We start from the raw sequence: 24,804 nt of genomic DNA on the forward strand, positions 1-24,804 counted from the left end.
TACAGCGTGGAAACAGGCCCTTTGACCCATCGAATCCGCACCGACTATTGATCACCTGTATACTAGTTCTGCCATACTCACGAGGGAAATCTACAGCAGCCAATTAACTTAAAAACCTGCATGTCTTTGGAACATGGGAGGAAACCGGAGCACCTGGAGAAAACCCACGTGGTCACAGGAAGAGCGCGCAAACACCGTCGAGACATCACCAGTTCTTAGGATCGAACCCAGATTTCTGGCACCGTAAGACAGCAACTCTGCTGCTGCACCATTGCGGTGCCCCACTCCCTGCCATGGATGCCCTCCACCGAAAACGGTGTCTGAGACGGGCTGGGAAGATCATCAAAGACCCCTCCCACCCTAACCATGGACTGTTTGCCCTCCTCCCATCAGGGAGGCGGTACAGGAGCCTCAGGTCTCGTACTAGTAGGATGAGGAACAGCTTCTACAACAACACTATCACATTGCTGAACTCGGAGTCCCGCCGATAGATTTCTCCAGTCTCTCCGTCCACATTGTTTGCTTATTCTGTATTTTTATTTCTATATTGCACTATTACTACGGACTGACGCTAAACTGCATTTCGTTGTACCCATACTTGTATCTGTGCAATGACAATAAAGTTGAATTGAATTGAATTGAATTGAATTGAATTGAATTGAATTGAATTGTGCTGCCATACATTCTAAACAAAGCTTTAGAAGGGGAGCTTTGGATAATGTTGTTAACACATGCCTGTTGTTAACACATGTTGTTCAGTTCTGTAAAGGCTCTTGTGACCACAGTAGGTTACTGCATTGAACTCAAGGTTCAACGAATCAGAATCCTATCCTGGAACAAAAAAACAAACTACTGGAAGAACTTAGTGGGTAAAGCTGTATCTGTGGAGGAAAAGGGATGGACAACTTTTCAGGTCAATACCCTGCATCAGGACTAACAGTAAAAGGAAGATAGCCTGATTCAGTAGTGTCCCTGAGAATCCTTGTGTTACAATATATCACGTTATAAAGACAATCATGTTAATGAGGGAAAGGAGGTTTGGGGGCTGGAGAGTTTCAGACTCGCAAAACAAATTTATTTTTCCTACAGAATTTTCCAAAATATTGGCCAAACAGTTTATTATTGTTAATGTAAGCTAAAAATACTAAAGGCAGTATATTGCACAGTTTAACAGAGTATCGTTGCACGGGGGTCAAGAAAAGCTATTGCTTGTCAATTTCACTGGCCAGTCGCAATTAAAGTCGCAGCTGTGCTCTTAAGAGACTGATTACTGCATGGAGATTACATGGAAACTGTTTTTTCCCTATACTGTTTAAATCCAAGATGACTTTTTCTCTCTGCTTGTCAATTTCCAAAATAATTTTAAAGTAATTCTCTAGTACCTGATCAAAATCATGTTAGAATCAATTTGGCTTGCATAATGCAATACATAATATAATGTTCAGGTTTGAAAGTTAATATAATACACGTCCCTAATTCATTACTTGCATTATTTCCAAATCATGCTCTGGAAACACGTGTTATAGTAGGCTCAGCACTTCAACTCTCTCCCATTCCCAATCTGACCTTTCTGTCCTGGGCCTCCTCCATTGTCAGAGTGCGACCCAGTACAAATTGGAGGAACTAGCACCTCATATTTTGCTTGGATAGTTTACACCCCAGTGGTATGAACATTGACTTCTCTAAATTCAGATAGCCCTTGCTTTCTTTCTCCATCCTGTCCCGTTCCCAGTTCTCCCATTAGTCCTACTGTCACCACCTACATTCTATCTTTGTCTAGCCTCTTCCCCTGACATCAGTCTGAAGAAGGGTCTCGACCCGAAACGTTACCCATTCCTTCTCTCCAGAGATGCTGCCTAACCCGCTGAGTAACTCCAGTATTTTGTGTCTACCTGCGATTTAAACCAGTATCTACAGTTCTTTCCTACACATACAGACAGCACGCTTAGTTACGATCGAACCCAAGTCTATGGTGCTGTAAGGCAACAACTCTACCACTGTTCCATTGTTATAGTATTTAACTATAACATGATTTTGGAAAGCAAAGAATAATATTCTGATATTTAAGTTATCTCCGCCATATTATGCTGAATTTTGCGGGTCATATCTGGAAAATAGTTGAAATAGTAGGAGGACCTAAAATTCTGGAGTGGTGCACATATCTGTGTTGCTTCTTGCTGGATATTCCTTATCAGAGAGAGGTCCATTTACACTGGCATTTGTTAAGTTTAGATTCCAACAGACTGACACATCAGATGCCAGCCTTCAGTGCTTCAAGAGTGCGAGATATGAATCCTCTTCTCAATGCCAGAACCGTCAACACAGTTTATTGTGGTGTCATGATAAGTGTGCTGCATTTAGCAATGCAAAAGCGAGAAGATGTTTTACAGTTGCCAGTTCTCTAGAACTCGCACTAAAGTTGATGTTTCCACTGTGTAGGAAGGAACTGCAGAATATCGGCTATTGCTGAAGAAAGACACAGTGCTGGAGTCACTCTCAGCATTTCAGTACATAAGTTCTAGGGGTGGAATGCGGTCATTCGGTCCATCAGGTCTACGCCATTCAATCACGGTTGATTTATTTCTCCCTCTCATCCCCATTCTCCTGCCTTCTCCCCATAACTCCTGACACCCTTACTAATCATGAATCTAGGGGCAGAAATCGCTATTAAAACATGGGGGGGGGGGGGGACACAATTTATTGGTGGCCACTGCACACCCACACACAATACACACACGCGCGCGCGAGCGCGAGGCTTCGGCCGTGGGGCCTGTGGACAGTAACAGCGGGAGCTGATCTGGTTGGTGACCGACTCCGAACTCCAGCAATAGCAGCTTCCTCTGCCCTGAATCGTGGGCTTCAATCGGCCCGTTCGCGGGGCCTTTCATCGCCCGGCGCGGCTTAAAACCGGCCGCGGGATCTGCCATCGCCTGGAGGGGGCGTCAACATCGGGATCCTCGACGCAGCAGATTGATTGCAAGTCGCGCCGGGTGACTAAAAGCCCTGCGCTTGGGCCGATTCAAGCTCTGCTCTATGATCTTTGCGCCACCAGGAAGTCTCCCTCCTCCAATCAATACGCTCTATCCTGTCCCACCTCCCTACTTCCGCCTCTGACCAACACTTCCCTCCTCCAATCATCGTGCTGAATCATCATGCCCCCCCCCCCCAATTGCCTGCTGACCAACGTCTCTCTCGTCCAATCGGCGCCCTCGATCATTAGTCCCACCCCCACTATCTTGCGGAAAGTGGAGATTTTGAATAGATTTTTTTTCACCAAATTTAAAAATCCGGATTACATAACATGGGGGGGGGGGGAGGATTGTCCCCCACCTCGCAAAAATCCACGGCCGTCTGTGGCAATGAATTCCACAGATTCACCACCATATGTAGGTATGTTGCAAAGCCTACCTGAAGCGTCGTTGAAGATCTGCCGCTGAGGTTGTGCGCGATTTTGGCGCCGTTTAGAGGGGGCGGGTTTAAAACGCGATTTTCTCTAAGCTGTTCCAATCGAAAATGTTCAGCCTAGTTAATTATTAACGAAAAATCGCTGATAGACCCCGTCGCAAAAGCTATTATTAGGTTTAAAGGCCTTGAATAATAGTTATAGTAGTTTAAAAATCAATCTTTAAACCCGCGACCGTCAGCAACCGCAGGGTCTCATAAAGCAAATAGCAGAAGTTAGGTTGTATATTTTTACATTCAAAAGGGCTTCTAAAGATCCTTTTATACAAAATTTAATATTGCGAGTAGCTCAATTTGGGCCCATTATATCGCGCAGTATTTTTCTCGGCATTTGAGGGCACAAATCTACCGCAATGTGAACGTTCTAAACCAGCGCGTTCCACAGGGACCCACTGGAAAGCTGATTTAAATGGGCATTTATTTACAGCAATTGAACACTGAATTCCTTCCATTTGGCCTATAAATTAATGTAAATGAGATTTAAAAATCATGTTTTATTGTGAATTATTTGTGAATATTATTTGGACATTTAGGCTATTTAAAAATGTTAATCATTTATTAAGAAATGGATAGATGTTTAGATCTAGTAATTGAAGTCTGAAATTAGCTACAATTAGGTAACTAACTAATTATATGCTTTAATTTCAGGTCATCCAAGTAAGATTATTTTATATTTGTTTCAGAATGCTTCAATCTATGATAACTGAAAATTTCATTCAGTTCTCTTAATTTTTAAGAAAGTTATGGGCTTTTGACTGTTCACGATCACAACTTTTTTGTTATGTCCATAGAAAATCAATAGGGAACAAGATGCTCATTTTCGAGTATGAAAATGGCCATAACTTTTTAAATACTTGAGATATGAAAGTGAATTAGATGTCAAATTAAACTTATTTTTATGCTTTATCTGATGGGATAAATTACAGACTTGATTTTTAAAATCTCAAAATTTTGTAACATTGCTACCATATGACTAAATAAATTCCTCCTCATCTCCTTTCTAAAGGTACGTCCTTTTATTCTGAGGCTCTGTTCCTTGACTCTCCCACTAGTGGAAACATTCTCTCCACATTCACTCGATACAAGCCTTTCAATATTCGTCAGGCAGCATCTCTGGAGAAAATGGATAGGTGGCGTTTCCAGTCGGAACCCTTCTTCAGACTGATTGACACATGCGGGTTGGCAAGTGGGGTATCTGTGATGCAAGAAAAGGATGTTTCCACCATCTGGGTTGTCCAAAATCACAGGTCCTGTTTCAGTATCAAGGGTCAGCCATTCAGAACCGAGAAGGGTAAGGCAGCAACTCCACCGCTGCGCCACCGTGCCGTCGAGAGGGTGGCGAATCTTTGGAATTCTACCCAGGAGGGCTGTGGAGACACAGTTGCTCAATGTACTGCACAATGGAGGTATTAAGCAATATGGATTAGTGCACGAAGGTGGTGGGGTAAGGGATTATCTATTATTTATTAAATATGAGTGCAGGCATGATGGGGTGAATGGCCTGCGATATTCATATGTTCAGTTGTCCTCATTAAGCCTGACAATTAAAGCCTACATTAGTAAACAGGGCGTAGGCAATCCAGTTTGCACCCAAGATCCTGTAGCGATCTTTGGTTTACACCTCACAACAACAAAAACTGCAAAACACATTAACATTGAAAATCCATTGGATCAAATCCCATGGCGTCACAGCGATGCAGCTGGTAGAGCTGCTGCCTCACAGCGCTGGAGATCTGGATTCAATCCTAACCTCAGATGCTGTCTATGTTAAATTTGCGCGTTCTCCCTGTGATGGCGTAGGTTTCATTCGGGTGCGTTGGTTCACCTTCCCCACGTCTGAAAGACATGCAGAATTGTAGATTAATTGGCCTCTGTAAATTTGCCTATCTAGAATCAGGCTGACTGGCTGCTCCTGGAACATTGTGGCCCAACCCGAGAGCGGAGAGAGAGAGGGGGGCAGAGCAGTGGCACCAGAGCTCAATCCGGACTGCGGGTGCTGTCGATACGGAGTTTGTACAATCTCCCTGTGACCGCGTGGATTTTCTCCCACGCTCCAAAGACGTACAAGTTCAAGATTCAATTTAATTGTCACGTGTACCAATTAAGGTACAGTGAAATTTGAGTTAGTAGGTTAATTGGGTAGGTTGGTTGGCTTCGGGAAATTGTAAAAGTGTCCCTAGGGTGTGTAGGTTAGTGTAGTGGTTGATTGCTGGTCGGTACCCACTCGGTGGGCTGAAGGGCCTGTTTCCGCGCTGCATGGTATGAAAGAGCAGAAGAAAACATTCTCAGAAACTCACCGACACGCAAACACATGCAAAGCACCACACCTTGATATAGAGGTAGGAGTCAGCTGGGAGATTAGCAGAGATATGGCGCAATGTACCCTGGAGAGAAAGGAGTCTCAAAGGTTCGAACATCACCAACAGGGCTAACACTTGAGCTTGTTTGGGATTACCACTCTGCATGAAATCTAATATTGGAAATATACACGTTAGTCTGTGTAAAAAGTAATGCGTTAAACAATACTGAAATAACAGACACGGAGTTTAATCTGCAAGCTTGCTTTCTGGATCATTCGATCCAAAGGGGAATCAGCAGAGATTTGGTAATGAGACTTGGCTGATGATAAATTACAAGATCCGAAATTTGAGTTTTGTGCCGGGAGAGAAGAAGGTGGTAGAGGATGTTGACAATGGTTCATTTTACAAACATAACTATGCCATTGATCTAATAATATTCAATTAACACCTCGCGGCTTCGAAATTCCACTGTACCCACGTGGATTTATGGCGTCAAGACATCGGGCAAGAGTTATTCCTGAAAGGCACTGTGCAAATGTGGGCATTAACATGTCACCCGGCGTCAAAGAAAGTGGGCTCCGGATGGGCTGGTGTGGATTAAGGCGGGGAATGGGGGGGGTAGTCTAGAGTTCAATCAGGCTTGAGACTTGGGTGAGCATTCGGCTGCATGGTTGAATGGGCAACGGGGTAAAACAAATGGACTAATCTCAGCCCTATCTATGCCTCTCGTAATTTTATACACTTCTATCAGGTCTCCCCTTAACCTCCGGCTTTCCAAATAAAACAATCCAAATCTGCCCATCATCTCGTTGTAACTGGTACCCGCTAAACTAGTACTGAGGTAGCACGGATATGACAATGATTCTGAGACTTAATCTGCTGCCCTGGGCGAATGCGAAGACTCACAGCGCCAGAGCGTCGGGTTCGATCGGGTGCTGCCTGTGTGGAGTCTGCACCTTCTCCCTGTGACCGCATGGGTTTCTTCCCATATCCCAAGTGAGTGAGGGTTTGTTGGGTAATAGGCTTCTGTGAATTGCCCCGAGTTTGTAGGGAGTGGGGGAGTAAATTACATACAACTCGTGTGAACGGGCGATCAATAGTCGGCGTGGAATCCATGGGCTGAAGGGCGTGTTTCCGTGCTCTATTTCTAAACCAAAAACTCCAGTGTATTTTGTAGAAAACAAGGATCTGCAGATGCTGGTTTACCAAGGAAAGACACAAAGTGCTGGAGTAGCTCAGCAAGCAAGGCAGCATCTCTGGAGAACATGGACGGGTAAAGTTTCGGGTCGGGATCCCTCCTCAAACTGTATTTGCTATGTTTCCCAGACGAAAATAGGGACCCTGCTTCTAAAGAACGCTACTGAGGCATTCCGGGACTGTGGGAGTTTGGTAGAAACACCAGTCTTGTGTTCACACTGAGAGCGCAGTCTAGGAATGTGGCCGCATTCCTTCACGTATTGAAGACCCGTCTGAAGAAGAGTTTCAGCCCGAAACGTTGCCTATTTCCTTCGCTCCATAGATGCTGCTGCACCTGCAGAGTTTCTCCAGCATTTTTGTGTACCGTTGAAGACCCATCTGCGCTGTAACCCACTGGTACTGTTCTTAAAGGGTCTTGATATCCCCCACTAACATATATATCTGGTCGTTATCACGTTTCTCTTTATGAGAGATACCTGGGAGCCGATTGGCCGCCGGTTTCCTTCCGGTGAAATAGTAGTCTCAAGAAAGTCACAAAATGCTGGAGTAACTCAGCGGGTCAGGCAGCATCTCTGGAGAAAAGGAATGGGTGACGTTTCGGGTCGAGACCCAGCATCTGTAGTTCCTTCCAACACAGCCTCAAGAAAGTATTCAATTTGTTTTAAAAACATTGGGAAAGCTGCAATACCAATATGAAAACTTTCATTTACTCTTGGGGTTAAACAGTTGAATGTGTAAATTCCTCCTGTCAAGCATTGCCCCGTTGGAAACTCTTTGCATTTGATTAACATTAAATAATTGATCCATACCGGCGAGACTAGAGCCACACTTGCTTACATAATGATCGGCACCGAACCTGCTCAGAGTTGCAAGTTGTGTGTTTCCTTCAACATTACCCCACGTGAAAAGTTAACACAATGTAAACGAAGTTATGAGAAGTTATTTAAAAAATAGCAGAATCTTAAAGCTTGTCTTCAATCCGATCAATAACGAGGTAATAAATTATATTTTTCAAAGCAAATAAACGAAGGTTCTCCAATACTAGTTCCTACCCGCTGAAAGTCGACAAATTAAACCCCTCTCGACAACTTTAAAGGGAGTTTACTGAGCAATCACAATATCAATTTCCCCACAAATCGGCCTAATTCGATCCGCCTTAAAAAGCTGCTTCGATTTAGCATAGAGTGAAAATTACAATGGATGGAATGTTATAAAGCCAGTTAGCAATAAGTCTGTCGTTGGGAAGTAACCAAAGAGGCGTTTTACGCGAAAAGGACGCTCTTCCACTCACTGATAGATAGTCTTACCGTTTTGGTGTGTAACGGCAAGATATATCACCTTTGCTGACTGGGTTCAAGGTTTAGATCCATTCGAGTTTTGTAATGCGCCCACATCCTATCCTGTCCAACCCAACGCCCCACCCGCAGCCTCAATCAATTTGGGACTCGCGGCAATAAATCAGAAGCAGAAGACTTGGAGATCCTCACACACGCTGTTGCATTTGCCAATGCAAAACACTTCACTGGCCGGCGAGGGGGTGACAGGAAACGGGAGCGGCGGGGACACGATTTAAAACCGATCACATGTCACCAGGAATCCGAAGCGATGCTTGCGGCATTACACAGCCTGCACTTATATGTCATTTAAGTGCCAGCTGAATGCTTTCGCCTTCTGTCCGCAGCATTCCCCTGGCGGCATAAGGTCAGAGCCAGGCATAACACTAGCCATCCCACCTCATAAACTGCATCTCACGTTTGTCCTCCGTCCTTGTGCATTGGAGTGAATGGGATTCTTCCCCCAACTGTTCATAATTCATAGGAGGAGAATTAGGCCATTCGGCCAATCGAGTCTGCTCCACCATTCAATCATGGCTGATCCATCTTTCCCTCTCAACCCTATTCTCCTGCCTTCTCCCTGTAGCCCATGAGACCTTTACTAGACAAGAATCCAAATCATTGATATACAACGTGAAGAGCAGCAGACCAACATCGACCCCTGTGGAATATTACTAGTCATGGGTAGCCAACCAGAAAAGGCCCCCTTTATTCCCACTCTGCCTTCTCAATCAATCAATCAATCAATCAAGTTTTATTCGTCTTGAAGTGAAATGAATTTGCCAGCAGCGGTACAATAAGAAAGAATACACAATAAAACATTTAACACAAATATCCACCACACCATTCATCACTGTGGTGGAAGGCACAAAGTTTGGTCAGTCCTACTCCGGTTTCCCCCGTGATCGGGACCTCAACCCTCTGCAGTCGCCGCTACAGGCATGCAGATGTACAGACAGGGTAAGTCCAGGTAAGTCCTGATTCGATGCCCCCCACCGGAGACCCAGCTTCAAGATGGTGTAGGCAGCAGGCCGGCGGTCGAAGATTTAAAGTCCTCACCGCGCCGCAGCCAGAAGCACCGCAGACCGCAGGGCCGGCGGTCAGAGCTCCTCTCCAGGGATCCCCGGCGAGGGACCCCGCTCCGGATGGTAAGTCCCCGCTGCGCCCGCGGTTAGAAGTAGGCCGCATGCCGGAGGTCTTCTCCACCAGTGGTCCCCAACGAGGGATCCCAGGCTGCGGACGCTGCACCAGCTGGAGCTCCGCAGACCGCCGCTTCAGGCTGCTGCGGGCCAGCGAACGGAGCGCTCCCCTCCGACGACCCCCGGCAAGGGCTCGCCCGCCCCGCGACGATAGTCTGCGTTGCGCCCGCAGCCAAAGCCGGGAAAGGCTGCACCCATCCTCGATGTTAGGCCACGGTGGAGGCGACATGGAAAAAGTCGCCTCTCCATGGAAGAGGCGATCAAAACGGTTTCCCCCTTACCCCCTACACCACCCCCCACACAAGACACACCGAGAAACATTAAAAACATACATTGGGACATACTAAAAAAACAAAAAAAGTAGAAAAAACGAATACGCTGCTGGCAGGGCTGCCGGCTTGCAGCGCCCCCACTGACCAATTTCAGCCTTCCGCCATTCAGCCAACCTTCAATGCAGGCTAGTATGTTCCCTCTGATACCATGGGCTCTCATCTTGTTTAGCTGCCTCACGTGTGGCACCTTATCAAAGGCTTTCTGAAAATCCGGGCAAGCAACATCCATAGAATCAAAAAGCAGGAGTAACTCAGGGGGACGGGAGGAATGGGTGATGTTTCAAGTCGAGACCCTTCCAGCATTTGCAGTTCCTTCCTACACAAACCTCCAATGAGTCTCCATTGTCTATCCTGCTATTTACTTCCTCAATAATTCCAACAGACCGTGCTGTATATTTTTGGGGGAGTAAGAAGCAGGAGTTGAGAAGTATTGGCCACCATTTAATGGGATGGCAAAGCTGGTGAAGGATGGAAGGCTCATGACAGTGCTAACCTCACTCTAAAGTAAAACGTGCCTCATGCAAAAACTCACTGCACCAACAGGAAAACAAAACCCTGATCTCAGGGGCGGTACAGCGGTGCAGCAGGTAGAGCTGCTGCCTCACAGTACCAGAGACACAGGTTCGATCCTGACCTCAGGTGCTGTCTGTGTGGAGTTTGCACATTCTTCTTGTGGCCCATGTGGGGTTGCTCTGGGTGTTCCGGTTTCCGCCCACGTCACAAAGATGTGTGGGTTTGTAGGTTAGTTAACCTTTGTAGATTGCCCCTAGTGTGTAGAGAGTGGAAATAAAGTGGGATAACATAGATCGAGTGTGAATGGGTGATCGATGGTCAGCGTGGACTCGGTGAGTTAAAGGGCCTGTTTTGGAATTGGAATTGGAATTAATTTATTAGCCAAGTATGTAAAAAAATAGAAGGAATTTGATTTGCCATACAGTCATACCAAAAAAGCAACAAGACGCACAACTACATAAAAGTTAGCATAAACTGTACTGTACATGTCATGCCCTGTTTCAACTTCCCAAAATAAACAACTTCACACTTGTCTGATTCCATTTGTCATTCCGTTGCCCACTTTCCCAGTTGATCCAGATCTTGTTGTAACCTTAGGCAATCTTCTTGATGCCCACCAATCTTTGTGACATCTGCAAACTTACTAATCATGCCATCTACATTCCCATCTAACATGTTAATATATCTGACAAACAACAAGGAACCTAACACCACTGGCCACAGGCCTCCATTCTGAAAAACAATCCCCTGCAACCACCCTCTGACTCCTTTCAATAAGCCAATGTTGTATCCAAATGGTTAGCTCACTCTGGATCCCATGCTATCTCACCTTCTTGAGCTGTCTACAATTTTGGACCTTGTCAAAAGCCTTGTTGCAGTCCACATAGACAATGACTACTGCCCTTCCTTTGGCTACCTCTTCAAAATACTCAGTCAAAATCAATTTCTCCCACACAAAACCATCCTGACTATTCCTGATCACTCATTGAGACTGAGTTACTCCAGCACATTGTGTCTTTGTTGTTGCTGAGTTACTCCCGTAATTTCTGTCTTTATTTTATCCCTAATCAGTCCTTGCCTTTCCCATTGTAGATAGATCCAGTCTTTCAGAATCTCTTCAAATATCTTTCTCACTACTGATGTTAAGCTCCCCAGCCTGTAGTTCATTGGTTTGTCTTTGCAACCGTTCTATTAAATAATAGCACAATATTGCACATCCTCCAGTCCTCCAGTACCTTATCCCTGGCTAAGAAAGAGTTTATTTCAGTTTATTGTCACGTGTACCGAGGTACAGTAAAAAAAAAGCTTTTGTTGCGTGCTAACCAGTTAGCGCAAAGACAATACATGATTACAAACAAGCCATCCACAGTGTAGGGAATAAAGAGAAGATAAAGGTAGGACAAAGATACAAAAATATCTGCCAGGGCCCCAGAAATTCTTTCCTTCAACATCGTAGCGAACACGTGGTCAGGCCTGCGGATTTATCCACTTTCATGCATCTCATGGCTGCCAACACTACTTACTTTGTGATACCGCTATGTTTCAGGACATTCATTACCTTCTCTTCCCTGTTCTCCAGAGAGCATCGTCAGAAGTTTAGGTGGAAACTGATGTGCTTTCCAATAACGTTGCTGAGAACAGCATGTGTATGAATAAGAATGAACGAAGGAGACAGTGTTAAAAAGCAGGAAGAAAACTGCACAAATGACAAAGTGCTGAAGCAACTCAGTCAGTGGGTCAGTCTGCATCTCTTGAGGACAGGGATAGGCAATGTTTTAGGTCGGGACCTTTCCTCAGACTGATTGCAGTAGCAGGGAGAAAGCTGGAAAGGAGAGGTAGACCAGGGACAAAGCCTGGCTAGTGATACGTGGATGGGTCTTTGGCCACAGCTGGATATACAAGAACGAATCCAACTGAATGACACTGCACCCAACCTCAGATACACAATAGTTGAGTTGAGTTTGAGATTAGTTTATTGCCACGTGTACCGAGGTACAGTGAAATGCTTTTATTGCAATACATGACGGTACATGATTACATGTGTGATGAAGAATAACGTGAAGCCATTCTGCTAACCTTTCATTGACCTCTTGCCTTTCAACGTAAAGAACCTATTCGAGTCATTATTAAGATGTAGAGTCAAGGGAAAGGAAGATGCTGGCTTACAACAAAAGATGCAGTGCTGGAGTAACACGGGGAAATCGAGAAAATTGGCAATTTTCAAAGACTTTGTACAAATTACATTGTACAAATCTTGCCTCTGCACTAGATTTAACCTGCAAGACACAAAGTGCCGGAGTAACTCAACGTCTCTGGAGGACATGGATAGGTGACATTTCGGGACTGGACCATTCTTCAGTCATTATTAAGGCAAACATTGAAAAACCCATGGAGAGTAATGTCTATGATATACGGGCAGTTCTTGTGGCTACAAGGTAATAAATGCTATCACTAATTGAAGATGAATTACATGAACGATTGGCTTTTATTCTTTACAATAGGCCTTGCAGATAGACTGCTCTTCCTTGTACCCACTGACTTTCTGCTGTACATGAAGTGTTATAACAGAAATCCCCTCTCTGGTTTCAGTGGCACTCTCTGGCAGCTTTGTGGTTTTATTTTGGGAACTCTGTCCACAGTGCTACATTCACAGCAGGCATGTGCTGCAGGAAGATTTACTACCGTACATCTGTTGGCAGCCCTGTGCATAGTGTAGCACTACCTTGGACTGCAATCTCCCCTTATTTAGTCAATGAATCTGTTGTAGAGACAGCAGTCCTTCATGTATTAAAATGTTTAACCAAATGCCCTTGGAACGAATCATTCCATAAATCTGTTCACCACCTTTTGTTTCTCATCGGGAGGCTAGTTTCTTGCCGCAATGTTTCTTTGAGATGAATAAAGGATTTAACCTATCGTTCCCAGTGGAATACTAAGAGAATGCATCACTATCTGAGGTGCCAGTTTCCTGACGAGACTTTAAACATTTTTCCATCTGCCCACTCAGGTGGGAATAAAGGACACTGCAACAATTTTTTCACAGAACATAGAACAAAAAATAGTACAGCACAGAAGCTCTTTGGCCCACAATGTCTGTGCTGAATATGATGCCAAGAAAAACACTTACCTGCCTGTACATAATCTAGATCCCTCCATTTCCTGCATATCCATGTGCCTATCCATTCAGCTACTACCTCCAGCAGTGTGTTCCAAGCACTTACCACCATCTGTATAAAAAAAACTTGCCCTGCACATGTTCATAAATTATTGGAGCAGAATTAGGCCATTCGGCCCATCAAATCTACTCTGCCATTCAATCATGGTTGATTATCTTTCCCTCTCAACTCCATTCTCCTGCCTTCTCCCCATAACCCCTGACACCCGTACTAATCAAGAAATGTGGAAAATCCATTCTCCTTTATTCTTCATCTTCTTCAATTCATCTTCTTTACCCCTCTCACTTGTAAGCTATGGCCTCTTGTATTTGATATTTCCATCCTGGATTTAAAAAGTTCAGTCTGTCTGCCCTCTCATAATTTGATAGACTTCTCTCAGGTCTCCCCCCAGGTCCCAGGGTTCCAGAGAAAACAATCCAAGTCCTACCTCTCCTTGTAGCTAATACCTCCTAATCCAGGCATAAAAAACAGTATAAACAGTTTTAAACAGTATAAACGCTTTCCAATGCCTCCACATCCTGTAGCGGGGCAACCGGAACTGCACACATATCTCCAAGAAAATTTAGAAGTTCTCCACAGGAAGTCCCAGTCAACATTCATCTGTCAAACAGTATAAAAAAGGAACAGATTGAACATAGGCAGTATTTCCAGTTTGGAAACAGGCAAACACCTGGGCTGCAAACTGAGCTGAAAATTGCCTTGGTTTTCCGAATGCATTATCGATCAAGTTTTTGCTTAAAAACAATTGCAGATTGCTGAACAACAAATTCTACTTGAAGTGGAACAATTTGGCTATACTTCAGAACATAACTGTTTGCTCTCGGGTAACTTTGTTCTTAAATTTTGCTTGATATTTTTAGGAGCGGACTTAGTACAGATTTACCACAAACAAATATGCAATTTCTAATTTTATGTCCAATTCACTGCCTTTGAGTAATCCAAATTAAATCACAGAATCATAGAGTCATACAGCATGGAAACAGGCCCTTCAACACAACTCGACTATGCCAACCAAGATGCCCATCTAAGCTTGTCCTATTTTCCTGCATATGGCCCATATCCCTCTGCCTAAGTATCTTTAATCAGACATTATCAGACTATCTTGCATTAAATATTATTCCCTTTATCCTTTATCTGTGCACTGTGGGTAGCTTGATTGTATTCATGTATATTCTTTTCTTTGACTGGGTAGCATGGAAACAAAAGCTTTTCATTGAACCTCGGTACACGCGACAATAATAAACTAAACTAAACTTTTAAATGTTCATGTTATAGGAGCAGAATTAGGCCATTCGGCCCATCAAGTCAACTCCGCCATTTAATCATGGCTGATCTATCTTTCCCTCTCAACCCCATTCTGCCTTCTCCCCATAATCCCTGACATCCTTACTAATCAAGAATCTGTCAATCTCCACTTCAAAAATATCAATTGCCTTGGCCTCTACAGCCGTCTGTGGCAATGAATTCCATAGATTTGCCACCCTCTGACTAAATAAATTCTTCCTCATCTTATTTCTAAAGCTCCTTTCTAAATGTTGTATTTCTACCTCACTAGAAATGAATTAAGTATTTACAAAATATATTTTGTGTGCTTCATTAGCACACAGTACTCAGTTTGTTAGTTTATTAAATATTTGATAACATGTAAAAGCTTTTATTGGTATCTTTATGACTATAACATGCTAATATTTTAAAGGCCCCTTTGAAGGGCCACAGAATGGCAGAATTGAAACTTGCCACCTTGATTAATTGTCTCAGAACTTTATGAATGGTATTGGACACCAGTGCAACACCTTTAAAACCAAAACAGAGTACTGCAGTTTTAAATAATTAGAATTATAAATGTACATTTTATCTGAAAGAGAGAAACAAACTACAGACAGCCACAGGTAAAATATAAAATGAAACTGGATTTAAAATACAAGGTACACAAAAATGCTGGAGAAACTCAGCGGGTGCAGCAGCATCTATGGAGCGAAGGAAATAGGCGAAGTTTCGGGCCAAAACCCTTCTTCAGACTGATGGGGGGTGGGGGGGAGAACAAAGGAAAAAGGGAGGAGGAGGAGCCCGAGGGCGGGGGGATGGGAGGAGACAGCTCGAGGGTTAAGGAAGGGGAGGAGACAGCAAGGGCAAGCAAAATTGGGAGAATTCAACGTTCATGCCATCCGGACGCAAGCAACCCAGGTGGAATATGAGGTGCTGTTCCTCCAATTTCCGGTGTTGCTCACTCTGGCAATGGAGGAGACCCAGGACAGAGAGGTCGGATTGGGAATGGGAGGGGGAGTTGAAGTGCTGAGCCACTGGGAGTTCAGGTAGGTTATTGCGGACTGAGCGGAGGTGTTCGGCGAAACGATCGCCCAACCTCCGCTTAGTCTCCCCGATGTAAATCAGCTGACATCTAGAGCAGCGGATGCAGTAGATGAGGTTGGAGGAGATACAGGTGAACCTTTGTCGCACCTGGAACGACTGCTTGGGTCCTTGAATGGAGTCGAGGGGGGAGGTGAAGGGACAGGTGTTGCATTTCTTGCGGTTGCAACGGAAAGTGCCCGGGGAGGGGGTGGTACGGGAGGGAAGGGAAGAATTGACAAGGGAGTTGCGGAGGGAGCTGTCTTAGCGGAAGGCAGACATAGGGGGAGATGGGAAGATGTGGCGAGTGGTGGGGTCACGTTGGAGGTGGCGGAAATGGCGGAGGATTATGTGTTGTATTTGCCGGCTGGTGGGGTGAAAGGTGAGGACTAGGGGGACTCTGCCCTTGTTGCGAGTGCGGGGATGGGGAGAGAGAGCAGTGTTGCGGGGTATGGATGAGACCCTGGTGCGAGCCTCATCTATGGTGGCGGAGGGGAATCCCCGTTCCCTGAAGAACGAGGACATTTCCGATGCCCTGGTGTGGAACGTCTCATCCTGGGAACAGATGCGGCGTAGGCAGAGGAATTGGGAGTAGGGGATGGAGTCTTTACAGGGGGCAGGGTGGGAAGATGTGTAGTCCAGATAGCCATGTGAGTCAGTTGGTTTGTAGTGTATGTCGGTCAGAAGTCTGTCCCCTGCGATGGAGATGGTGAGGTCAAGGAATGGTAGGGAAGTGTCGGAAATGGTCCAGGTGTATTGGAGTGCCGGATGGAAGTTGGTGGTGAAGTGGATGAAGTCAGTCAGTTGTGTGTGGGTGCAGGAGGTGGCCCCAAAGCAGTCGTCAATGTAACGGAGGTAGAGGTCGGGGATGGGGCCCTGGTACGTATTGAACAAGGATTGTTCAACGTACCCGACAAAGAGGCAGGCGTAGCTGGGGCCCATGCGTGTGCCCATAGCTACGCCTTGTGTTTGGACAAAATGGGAGGAGTCAAACGTAAAGTTGTTGAGGGTGAGGACCAACTCCGCTAGGCGGAGGAGAGTGTCAGTGGCTGGGTATAGGTTGCTCCTCTGGTCGAGGAAGAACCGGAGGGCTTTGAGGCCATCCTGGTGGGGGATGGAGGTGTAGAGTGACTGGACATCCATGGTGAAGATGAGGGGGTGAGGGCCTAGAGAGTGGAATGCGCGGAGGCGGCGGAGAGTGTCTGAGGTGTCTAGAACATAGGTGGGAAGGGATTTGACCAAGGGGGATAGTATGGAGTCAAGGTATGTGGAGATGAGTATTTAAAATACAAGCCCTTGTTTCTGGGATTATTGCATTTATATAACCAGTGGATATTTTTAAGGCAGAGATAGATAGATTCTTGATTAATATGGGTGTCAGAGGTTATGGGGAGAAGGCAGGAGAATGGGATTAGGAGGGAGAGATAGATCAGCCATGATTGGATGGCGGAGTAGACATGATGGGCTGAATGGCCTAATTCTACTCCTATTCCTTATGACATTTTCATGATCTCTGGTGTCTACAGACATGAAACACCTTTTGAAGTGTAGTCGCTGCTGTAATGGAATATAGCAGTGACTACACTTTAATCGGACACTATCAGACTCTATCTTGCAGACTCTGTACTGCTTTAGTGCAATATGACAATGGATAGCTAATATGTTTAATTGATTCAAGCTTTAATATTGGCCAACAGTTGGGAGCTTGGTTTAGCTCCATCAAAAGATGTTACCTCCGAGAGTGAAGAGTTCCTTCAGTGCTAGATTGTTGTGTCAATCTAAATGTTTATGTTCTAATATCTATGTAAGACAGATTCAGACTTCAAATGGTCTTTATTTATTCAGTGGCATACAAAGCTGCTACTTAAAAATACAGTTGAAGCTAACTGGATTCAATGTAGCAGTGTCTTGGTTTAATCTAATTTACTTTAGAGATACGGCGTGGAAACAGGCCCTTCAGCCCACCGAGTCTGCGCTGAACAACGATCACGTGTACACTAGTTCCATGTTATCACAGTTTAGCAACCTACACACTACGGGTAATTTACAGAAACCAGAAACCAAACGTACACAACTTTGAGTGTGGGAGGAAACCAAAGCACTCGAAGAAAACCCATACAGTCACCCGGAGAACATATAGATTCCATACAGACAGCACCCATAGTCAGGGTCGAACCCGGGTCTCTGGCGCTGTCAGGCAGCAACTTGATATCTTATCACAATGGGACAGAATAGTTTCGATGGAACATTGTTTCTCTCTCCCCAGGTACTGTTTGATCATTGATAGTCAAAAGACAAGGACAGCCCTTCAGCCCATCATGTCCATGCCGACTTAGTTCAGTTCATATCAGTTTGCAACCAAGGTTGCATAATTGGTCATTTATCCATTTCCAGATGATTTTCAGCTTAAAGTATTTTTATCCCCGAGACTTTTTGCCTTTAACTTTCTAGTGGCTCCCACGAAGGTAAAATTTGAATGGAAAATAAAATACATTTGCAGGATGTCTGAACTAAAAATAGAAAATGCTGAATCTCCCAGCAGGTGATTAATTGGACGTTCAGCTGGCTGGGTATCCACACTCTTCTTAGATTGAGCATTAGCATTGAGCACCAATAATCTCCAATCAAACCTTTAGCCAATCACTTTCAATACGTTATAGGATCCTGGTTAAAGGATCAGAAGATAATCCTTTCCTTCCTTTGTATTTATAATTTAAATTCAAACCAGACTAATGGATGTCTCTGCCATTGCGTAAAATTGCTTGAAGCTATCTAATCAGCAGCGCTCTATACTCAATAGAACATACAACAGTATCGCACTGGAACAGGCCTTTTTGTTCACAATGTCCCTGCCAAACATGGTCAAATTAAATCAAATTTGCCTGCTTGTGATCCATATCCCTCCATTCCCTACATATCCACATGCCAATCCAAAAGCCTCTTAAATGCCACTATCACATTTACATATCATATCTAAGTCACTTCTACAGAGTTATAAGATGTGCAACCATGGATTGAGAATTAGGCAGCTCAGTCAATAACCTCCGAACTCAATCACTTTCAACTGAAGTGTTTCCTCGATGCATGATCTCAGTTACCAGATGAACTCTGCACATCTTCCACACAAGGCATCAGCATGCCAAATGAACTGTAATGCAATATGTTAGAAATTAATTTGGATGGACTCGTCCTGGGATTCATTCATAATTTTAGTTTTTAGTTTTAAAGAATCAGCATGGAAACAAGCCCTTTGGTCCACCGAGTCCACACGGACCATTATCAGAATGTTCTCTGGATTGGGGGTGTTAGTTACAGGGGGAGGTTGGACAGCCTTGGATTGTTTTTTGTGGATCAACTGGGATTGCGAGGAGACCTGAGAAGGGTCTCGACCCGAAACGTCGCCTATTTTCTTCACTCCAGAGATGCTGCCTCACCCGCTGAGTTCCTCCAGCATTTTTGTCTACCATCAATCACCCGTCCATAACGTTGTTGGCTCCTGAAACGCAGTGGCACTAGTGCACTGCCTACTGCCTTGTAAAAATTAAATTAAATTTCTTTATTTATATAGCACATTTTTAGTCAACTTTCATTGACCCCAAAGTGCTTCACATAATTACATCCACACACACAGGCAAAGGTGGGTGAAGTGTCTTGCCCAAGGACACACACAGGCAAAGGTGGGTGAAGTGCCTTGCCCAAGGACACAACGACAGTATGCGCTCCAAGCGGGATTCGAACCAGCTACCTTCCGGTTGCCAGCCGAACACTTAGCCCATTGTGCCATCTGTCGTATGCAAGACAAAGCATTTCACTGTACCTGGGTACATGTGACAATAAAGTATAATTGAATTATTTAATTGGATACTGGTTCTATGTTTAGTTTAGTTTATTGTTACGTGTACCGAGGTACAGTGAAAAGCTTTTTGTTGCATACTAACCAGTCAGCAGAAAGCCAACACATGATTAGATTATGTTATCCCCCTTTCTCATCCACTCCCTACACATCAGGACAATTTTTACATAGACCGATTAACCTGCAACCCCGCACATCTTTGGGAATTGAGAGGAAACTGGAACACCCGGAGGAAACCCACGTGGTCACAGGGAGAATGTGGAAACTCCACACAGACAGTATCTGAGATCAGGATCAATCCCATGTCTCTGGAGCTGTGAGGCAGCAGCTTTTTCAGTTGTGCCACTGTGCAGCCCTCAATTTCAAACATTTTTTTCTCTATTTACGACCATCTAAGTAAGAGCCCTCACGAGTAGCTGTCCTTTAGGTTCCTCTTCATCCTATTGAGAAACCAATGGATTAAATCCCAATTCAATTGCTTCTTATGTCTCATTATGACTTCATAGCATTTGTACCTCACCAGCTCACTAATTTGTTGAAGTAAATAGTATCTCAGCGGGTCAAGCAACATCTCTGGAGAACATGGATAGGTGACAGAGCAGTCTGAAGAAGGGTCTCGACCTGAAACATCACATATCCATGTTCTCCAGAGATGCTGTCTGACCTGTTGAGTTACCCCCGCACTTTGTGACATTTTGTATATACCAGCATGTGCACTTCCTTGTGGCTAAATAGCAGTGGACAGCACAGTAGCACAGCAGTAGAAATGCTGCCTTACAGCGCCAGAGACCTGGGTTTGATTCTGACCAGAGGTGCTGTCTGTACGGAGATTGTACGTTCTCCCTGTGACCGCATGGGTTTTTATCCGGATGTACTGGTTTCTTCCTACATTCCAAAGACCTTATGGATTAATTGGCTTCTGTAAGTGGTAAATTGTCCCTAGTTTGCAGGATAGTACTAATGTATGAGGTGATCGATGGTCAGCGTGGACTCCGTGGGCCGAAGGGCCTGTTTCTGTGCTGTATCTCTAAAGTTTGAAGTCGTTGAGGCATGAGGTAATCTTGCATATTTTATGACCTAGAAAATCACCGTTCAGCCCTTCAAATATATGCTAGCTCTCAGAGCGTTGCCATCAGTCCCATTCCCCCCCCCCCCCCCCCCCCCCCCCCTTTGTAATGCGGGAGGAAGTCAGGGCACCAGGAGAAAAATTGCACGGATCACTGGGAGAACATACAAAGACCATACCAACAGCACCCATGGTCAGGATCAAACCCAGGTCTCTGGCGCTGTTAGGGAGCAACTCTACCACTGTGACGCCCTGGGCAGTGTCCAGAAGTTGCACTAGGTTTGCAGGAAGTGTAATTGATCCCAAGAAAGTATAGCAGTCCCCAGGACCTGCTAGACAATAGACAATAGGTGCAGGAGTAGGCCATTCGGCCCTTCGAGCCAGCACCGCCATTCAATGTGATCATGGCAGATCATCCACAATCAGTACCCCGTTCCTGCCTTCTCCCCATAACCCTTCACTCTGCTACCTTTAAGTGCTCGAGCTTTTGACCTGGGATTTAGCCATTAGAAGCATAATCCAATGAAGCACACTCAATGGAGGGTCTGTGCATGTGGCAGAATAGTAAACAGCCACAAGCCACTCCCACCAGTCAGCGTACGGAATTATCACAGTTGTGCAGTGACTAAAACAAGAATCAAAAAACCTGGATACAAAGAACTGCAGATGCTGGTTTACAAAAAAAGACACCTTTCCTGAATCATCGATGCAGGCTCTGCCTTGTTCTGGATCTTCCCATACCTCTAGTTTCCCCCTCCCTGACTCTTAATCTGATGAAGGGTCTTGACCCGTCACCTATCCCTTTTCTCCAGAGATGCTGCCTGACCCGCTGAGTTACTCCAGCACTTTGTGTCTATCTTCAGCATGGAATTTAGATTCAGAGTACTGATGAGGTTAACAGCAGTCAGAACAGTCAGGGAGTTTAAGAGACACAAGAGTCTGCAGGTGCTTGAATCTTGTGCAAAAAACACAATGTGCTGGTGTAAGCCAGCATCTGCAGTTCCTTCCTACACTTACTAAATTCCACGCCCCTCAGTTAACATCATTAAATATTATTTCTACACTTCCTCCACCCATCATTTTATTTTTCTGTAAGATGATCACTATTTCTTATTTTGTCCAAAGTTGGTTGACATGAAATATAATACCATGCCAACATATCAAGAGGTAATCGTTCGGTGGGTGATCTTTTCAAGTGAGGAACCTAAATAGCAAGAGATTAATTTTGGGCCCACATGTTGCAGAATAAGCTACTGGTGAGCTTAAAGATGCCGAGGTTAATCGCTCATATCGGTGTCATGTTGTGTCACAACTGACACTCGAGTAAAGCCCTGCTCGCTGGAATGGGAATAGGAACCTTTGAGATAATCCTGTCTGTATGCTGCAAGAAGAAACATTGCAGGTTCAAGGGTGTCACCACCCCCCTTGTTACTGGCCCCCCGCTGCTGGGAAGAGAATCCAAGTTACTATTTTTGGAAAAACTTGGGCAATAATTACTTACAGATGAGATTACACTGGTGCTTTCAGCAACACTGAATTATAAAGTACTCTGAAATTAAACTTCAGATTTTAAAGATACACCGTGGGCTACTTCTGCCCACTGAGTCCATGCAGTCTAGCGATCACCCTGTACACTATAGCACTATCCTCCACACTCGGAATGATTTACAATTTTACAGAAACCAATTAACCTACAAACCTACAAACCTGTATGTCTTTGAGTGTGGGAGGAAACCGGAGCACCAGGAGAAAACACACGCAGTCACAGGGAGAACGTACAAACTCCAGACAAGCAGCACCCGTGGTCAGGATTGAACCCGGTCCCTGGTGCCGGGTAAGGCGGCAATTCTACCCCTGCACCACTGTGTCGCCCCAATTCATTCATGTTTCTATCCACATATTAGTGTGCAGTAACAGTGAAGGGCAAGATTTACGGGCTGTGACACTTGGGCGACCTAATTGGCGAGTTTAGAAGAGTTTTAAAAAATGACATTTTGAAGACCTCCTTCGACTATGTAGAAGACCTCCTTCGACTATGTTGAAGACTAGCTTCGACTAACTACGACTAGCTACGACAAACTTCAGGAAAATTGAACACCGAATAGTGGAGAGTGAAGACAACCTCCTTCGATCTCCTTCGACCTCCCTTCGACCTCCCTTCAACTATGATGAAGACTATCTACGACTACCTTCGACTACCTCGATTACCTATGACTAACATGACGACCTACTACGACCTACTACGACCTACTATGACTAAAGCTACGAGTAAAAAAAGTATCAATTTTTTCCATGGCGACCTTTTTTTACTCGTGGGCATTTTTTAACATATTGAAAAAAACGGCGCGACCTAGCTGGGGCCTCGAGTACGCGGAGACCACTCTCGAGCATGAAGGAGAGTTACAAAGATCTCCTACGACCTCGTGTCGACCATGCTGCGAGTATGAGTTGAGGGCAAACTCGGCAGAACTCGTGGATTAGGTTGCCCAAGTGGGACGGCCCTTTACCATTCAATAAACATTGCCAATGCAGTCTCATAGTGAAATCTCCCCATGCATTTCTTTGCAAATTCTTTCAATGGATACACCTTTCCCTCTGCCATTTCATACAGTGATCATCACTGCTTCACAACAGAAAACACTTCAGAAGGTTTGCTTAAACTTTGCCCTCCAGGGACCAAATGGTCAAACATATAGTGGAATGGGAGTAACCTCCACTGTGTTGTATGTTCATGAATGACAGGAATCCACAGCTGTAAACCAAAGATCAAGTGTTTCTGTTATTAAAGTTCACCCATCTAGTGATATCTTCACAACAAATGGTGCAAACTAAGATCTGCAAAAGATTTCTTGACCAACAGATCGAGTGTTGTTTTAGTTTTGGTGATAGGATCTCAGCTGAGAGACAACAAACCTAACAGTTGGTCAGAACAACACTGATGTGCCAACAATCCGTTACTGGCAATAGCTCAGTAATGCCGCCTAACAAACCACACCAATGCAACCGCTGAAACACTCACTCCGATCAATGGTTATTGTCACGTATGCACTGCACAGTGAAATTCTGGCACCCGTCGCCATATTCTGGCGCCATTTACAAAAGGAATAGAAAAAGTCCAAAGTTCAGTCCACATGCTGGATGTAAGCCCAGATAAGCTCTAGGCTGCTGCAGGGCCTCCTCTGTCACCCTTGACCAGCTCAACCCACTAACCGGCATCCTAGTCCTCACCCGACCGCCTCTGTGTCCCAGGTGGGTGAAGTACCTCATTTCCTCATGAAACCTACTGTCCTCTGACTGCAACCTATGTTCAGCAGCATATTATCCCAAAGCTGGAGTAACTCAGCGGGTCAGGCAGCATCTCCGGAGAACATAAATAGGTGGCCTTTTGGGCCGGGACCTTTCTTCAGGCTGAGTGTCGGGGGGGGGACAACAAATCTAACAGTTGGTTAGAACAACAATGATGTGCTTCCTCGTCGTGCATTATATGATATAAAGCCAGCACCTTTCCAGCTCAGGGTGGCACTGTGGCTTAGCAGTAGAATTGCTGCCTTATAGCACGACGGACCTGGGTTTAATCCTGGCTACAGGTGCTGCCTGTACAGAGATTGTACGTTCTCCCTGCGACCACATGAGTTTTCTCCGGGTGCTCCAGTTTCCTCCCACATTCCAAAGACGTGCGGGTTTGCAGGGGAATTGGCATCTGTAAATTGTCCCTCGTGTATAGGATAGAACTAATGTACCTCTGCAGTCAGTCTGAAGAAGATACCCGACACAAAATGTCAACTATCCATGTTTTCCGGGGATGCTGCGTGACCCGTTGAGTTACTCTAGTGCTGGTGGTGCAGGCTCGAAGGGCCGAATGGCATCCTCCTGCACCTATTTTCTATGTTTCTATGTTTCTAGCATTTTGTGTCTTTCCTTGTTAAACCAGCATTTGCAGTTCCTTGCTTCTACTCGATGAATGTAGTTATCATATTTGAACATTCATTCTCCTCCCTATTTTACTTCTTAGACATGGCCTGTCAT

The 24,804-nt window shown here is 44.9% G+C and overlaps 1 protein-coding gene across 2 annotated transcripts in view; it reads right to left on the bottom strand.

Annotated features, from left to right (window-relative positions):
- Nucleotides 1-24,804, bottom strand: part of rbm20 (RNA binding motif protein 20) — a 169,706-nt gene that overhangs the window by 72,916 nt on the left and 71,986 nt on the right. The window contains exon 1 of one of the 2 annotated variants that reach the window (XM_033033991.1): nt 8,267-8,480. The exons of the other annotated variant lie outside the window; for it this stretch is intronic. The gene's annotated coding sequence lies outside the window, so the exon portion shown is untranslated. Of the gene's footprint in view, nt 1-8,266; nt 8,481-24,804 lie in introns of those variants that run through there. 2 annotated transcript variants of the gene reach the window in all.

This window comes from Amblyraja radiata, chromosome 15 (assembly GCF_010909765.2).
Source record: "Amblyraja radiata isolate CabotCenter1 chromosome 15, sAmbRad1.1.pri, whole genome shotgun sequence".
Classification (NCBI taxonomy): domain Eukaryota; kingdom Metazoa; phylum Chordata; class Chondrichthyes; order Rajiformes; family Rajidae; genus Amblyraja; species Amblyraja radiata.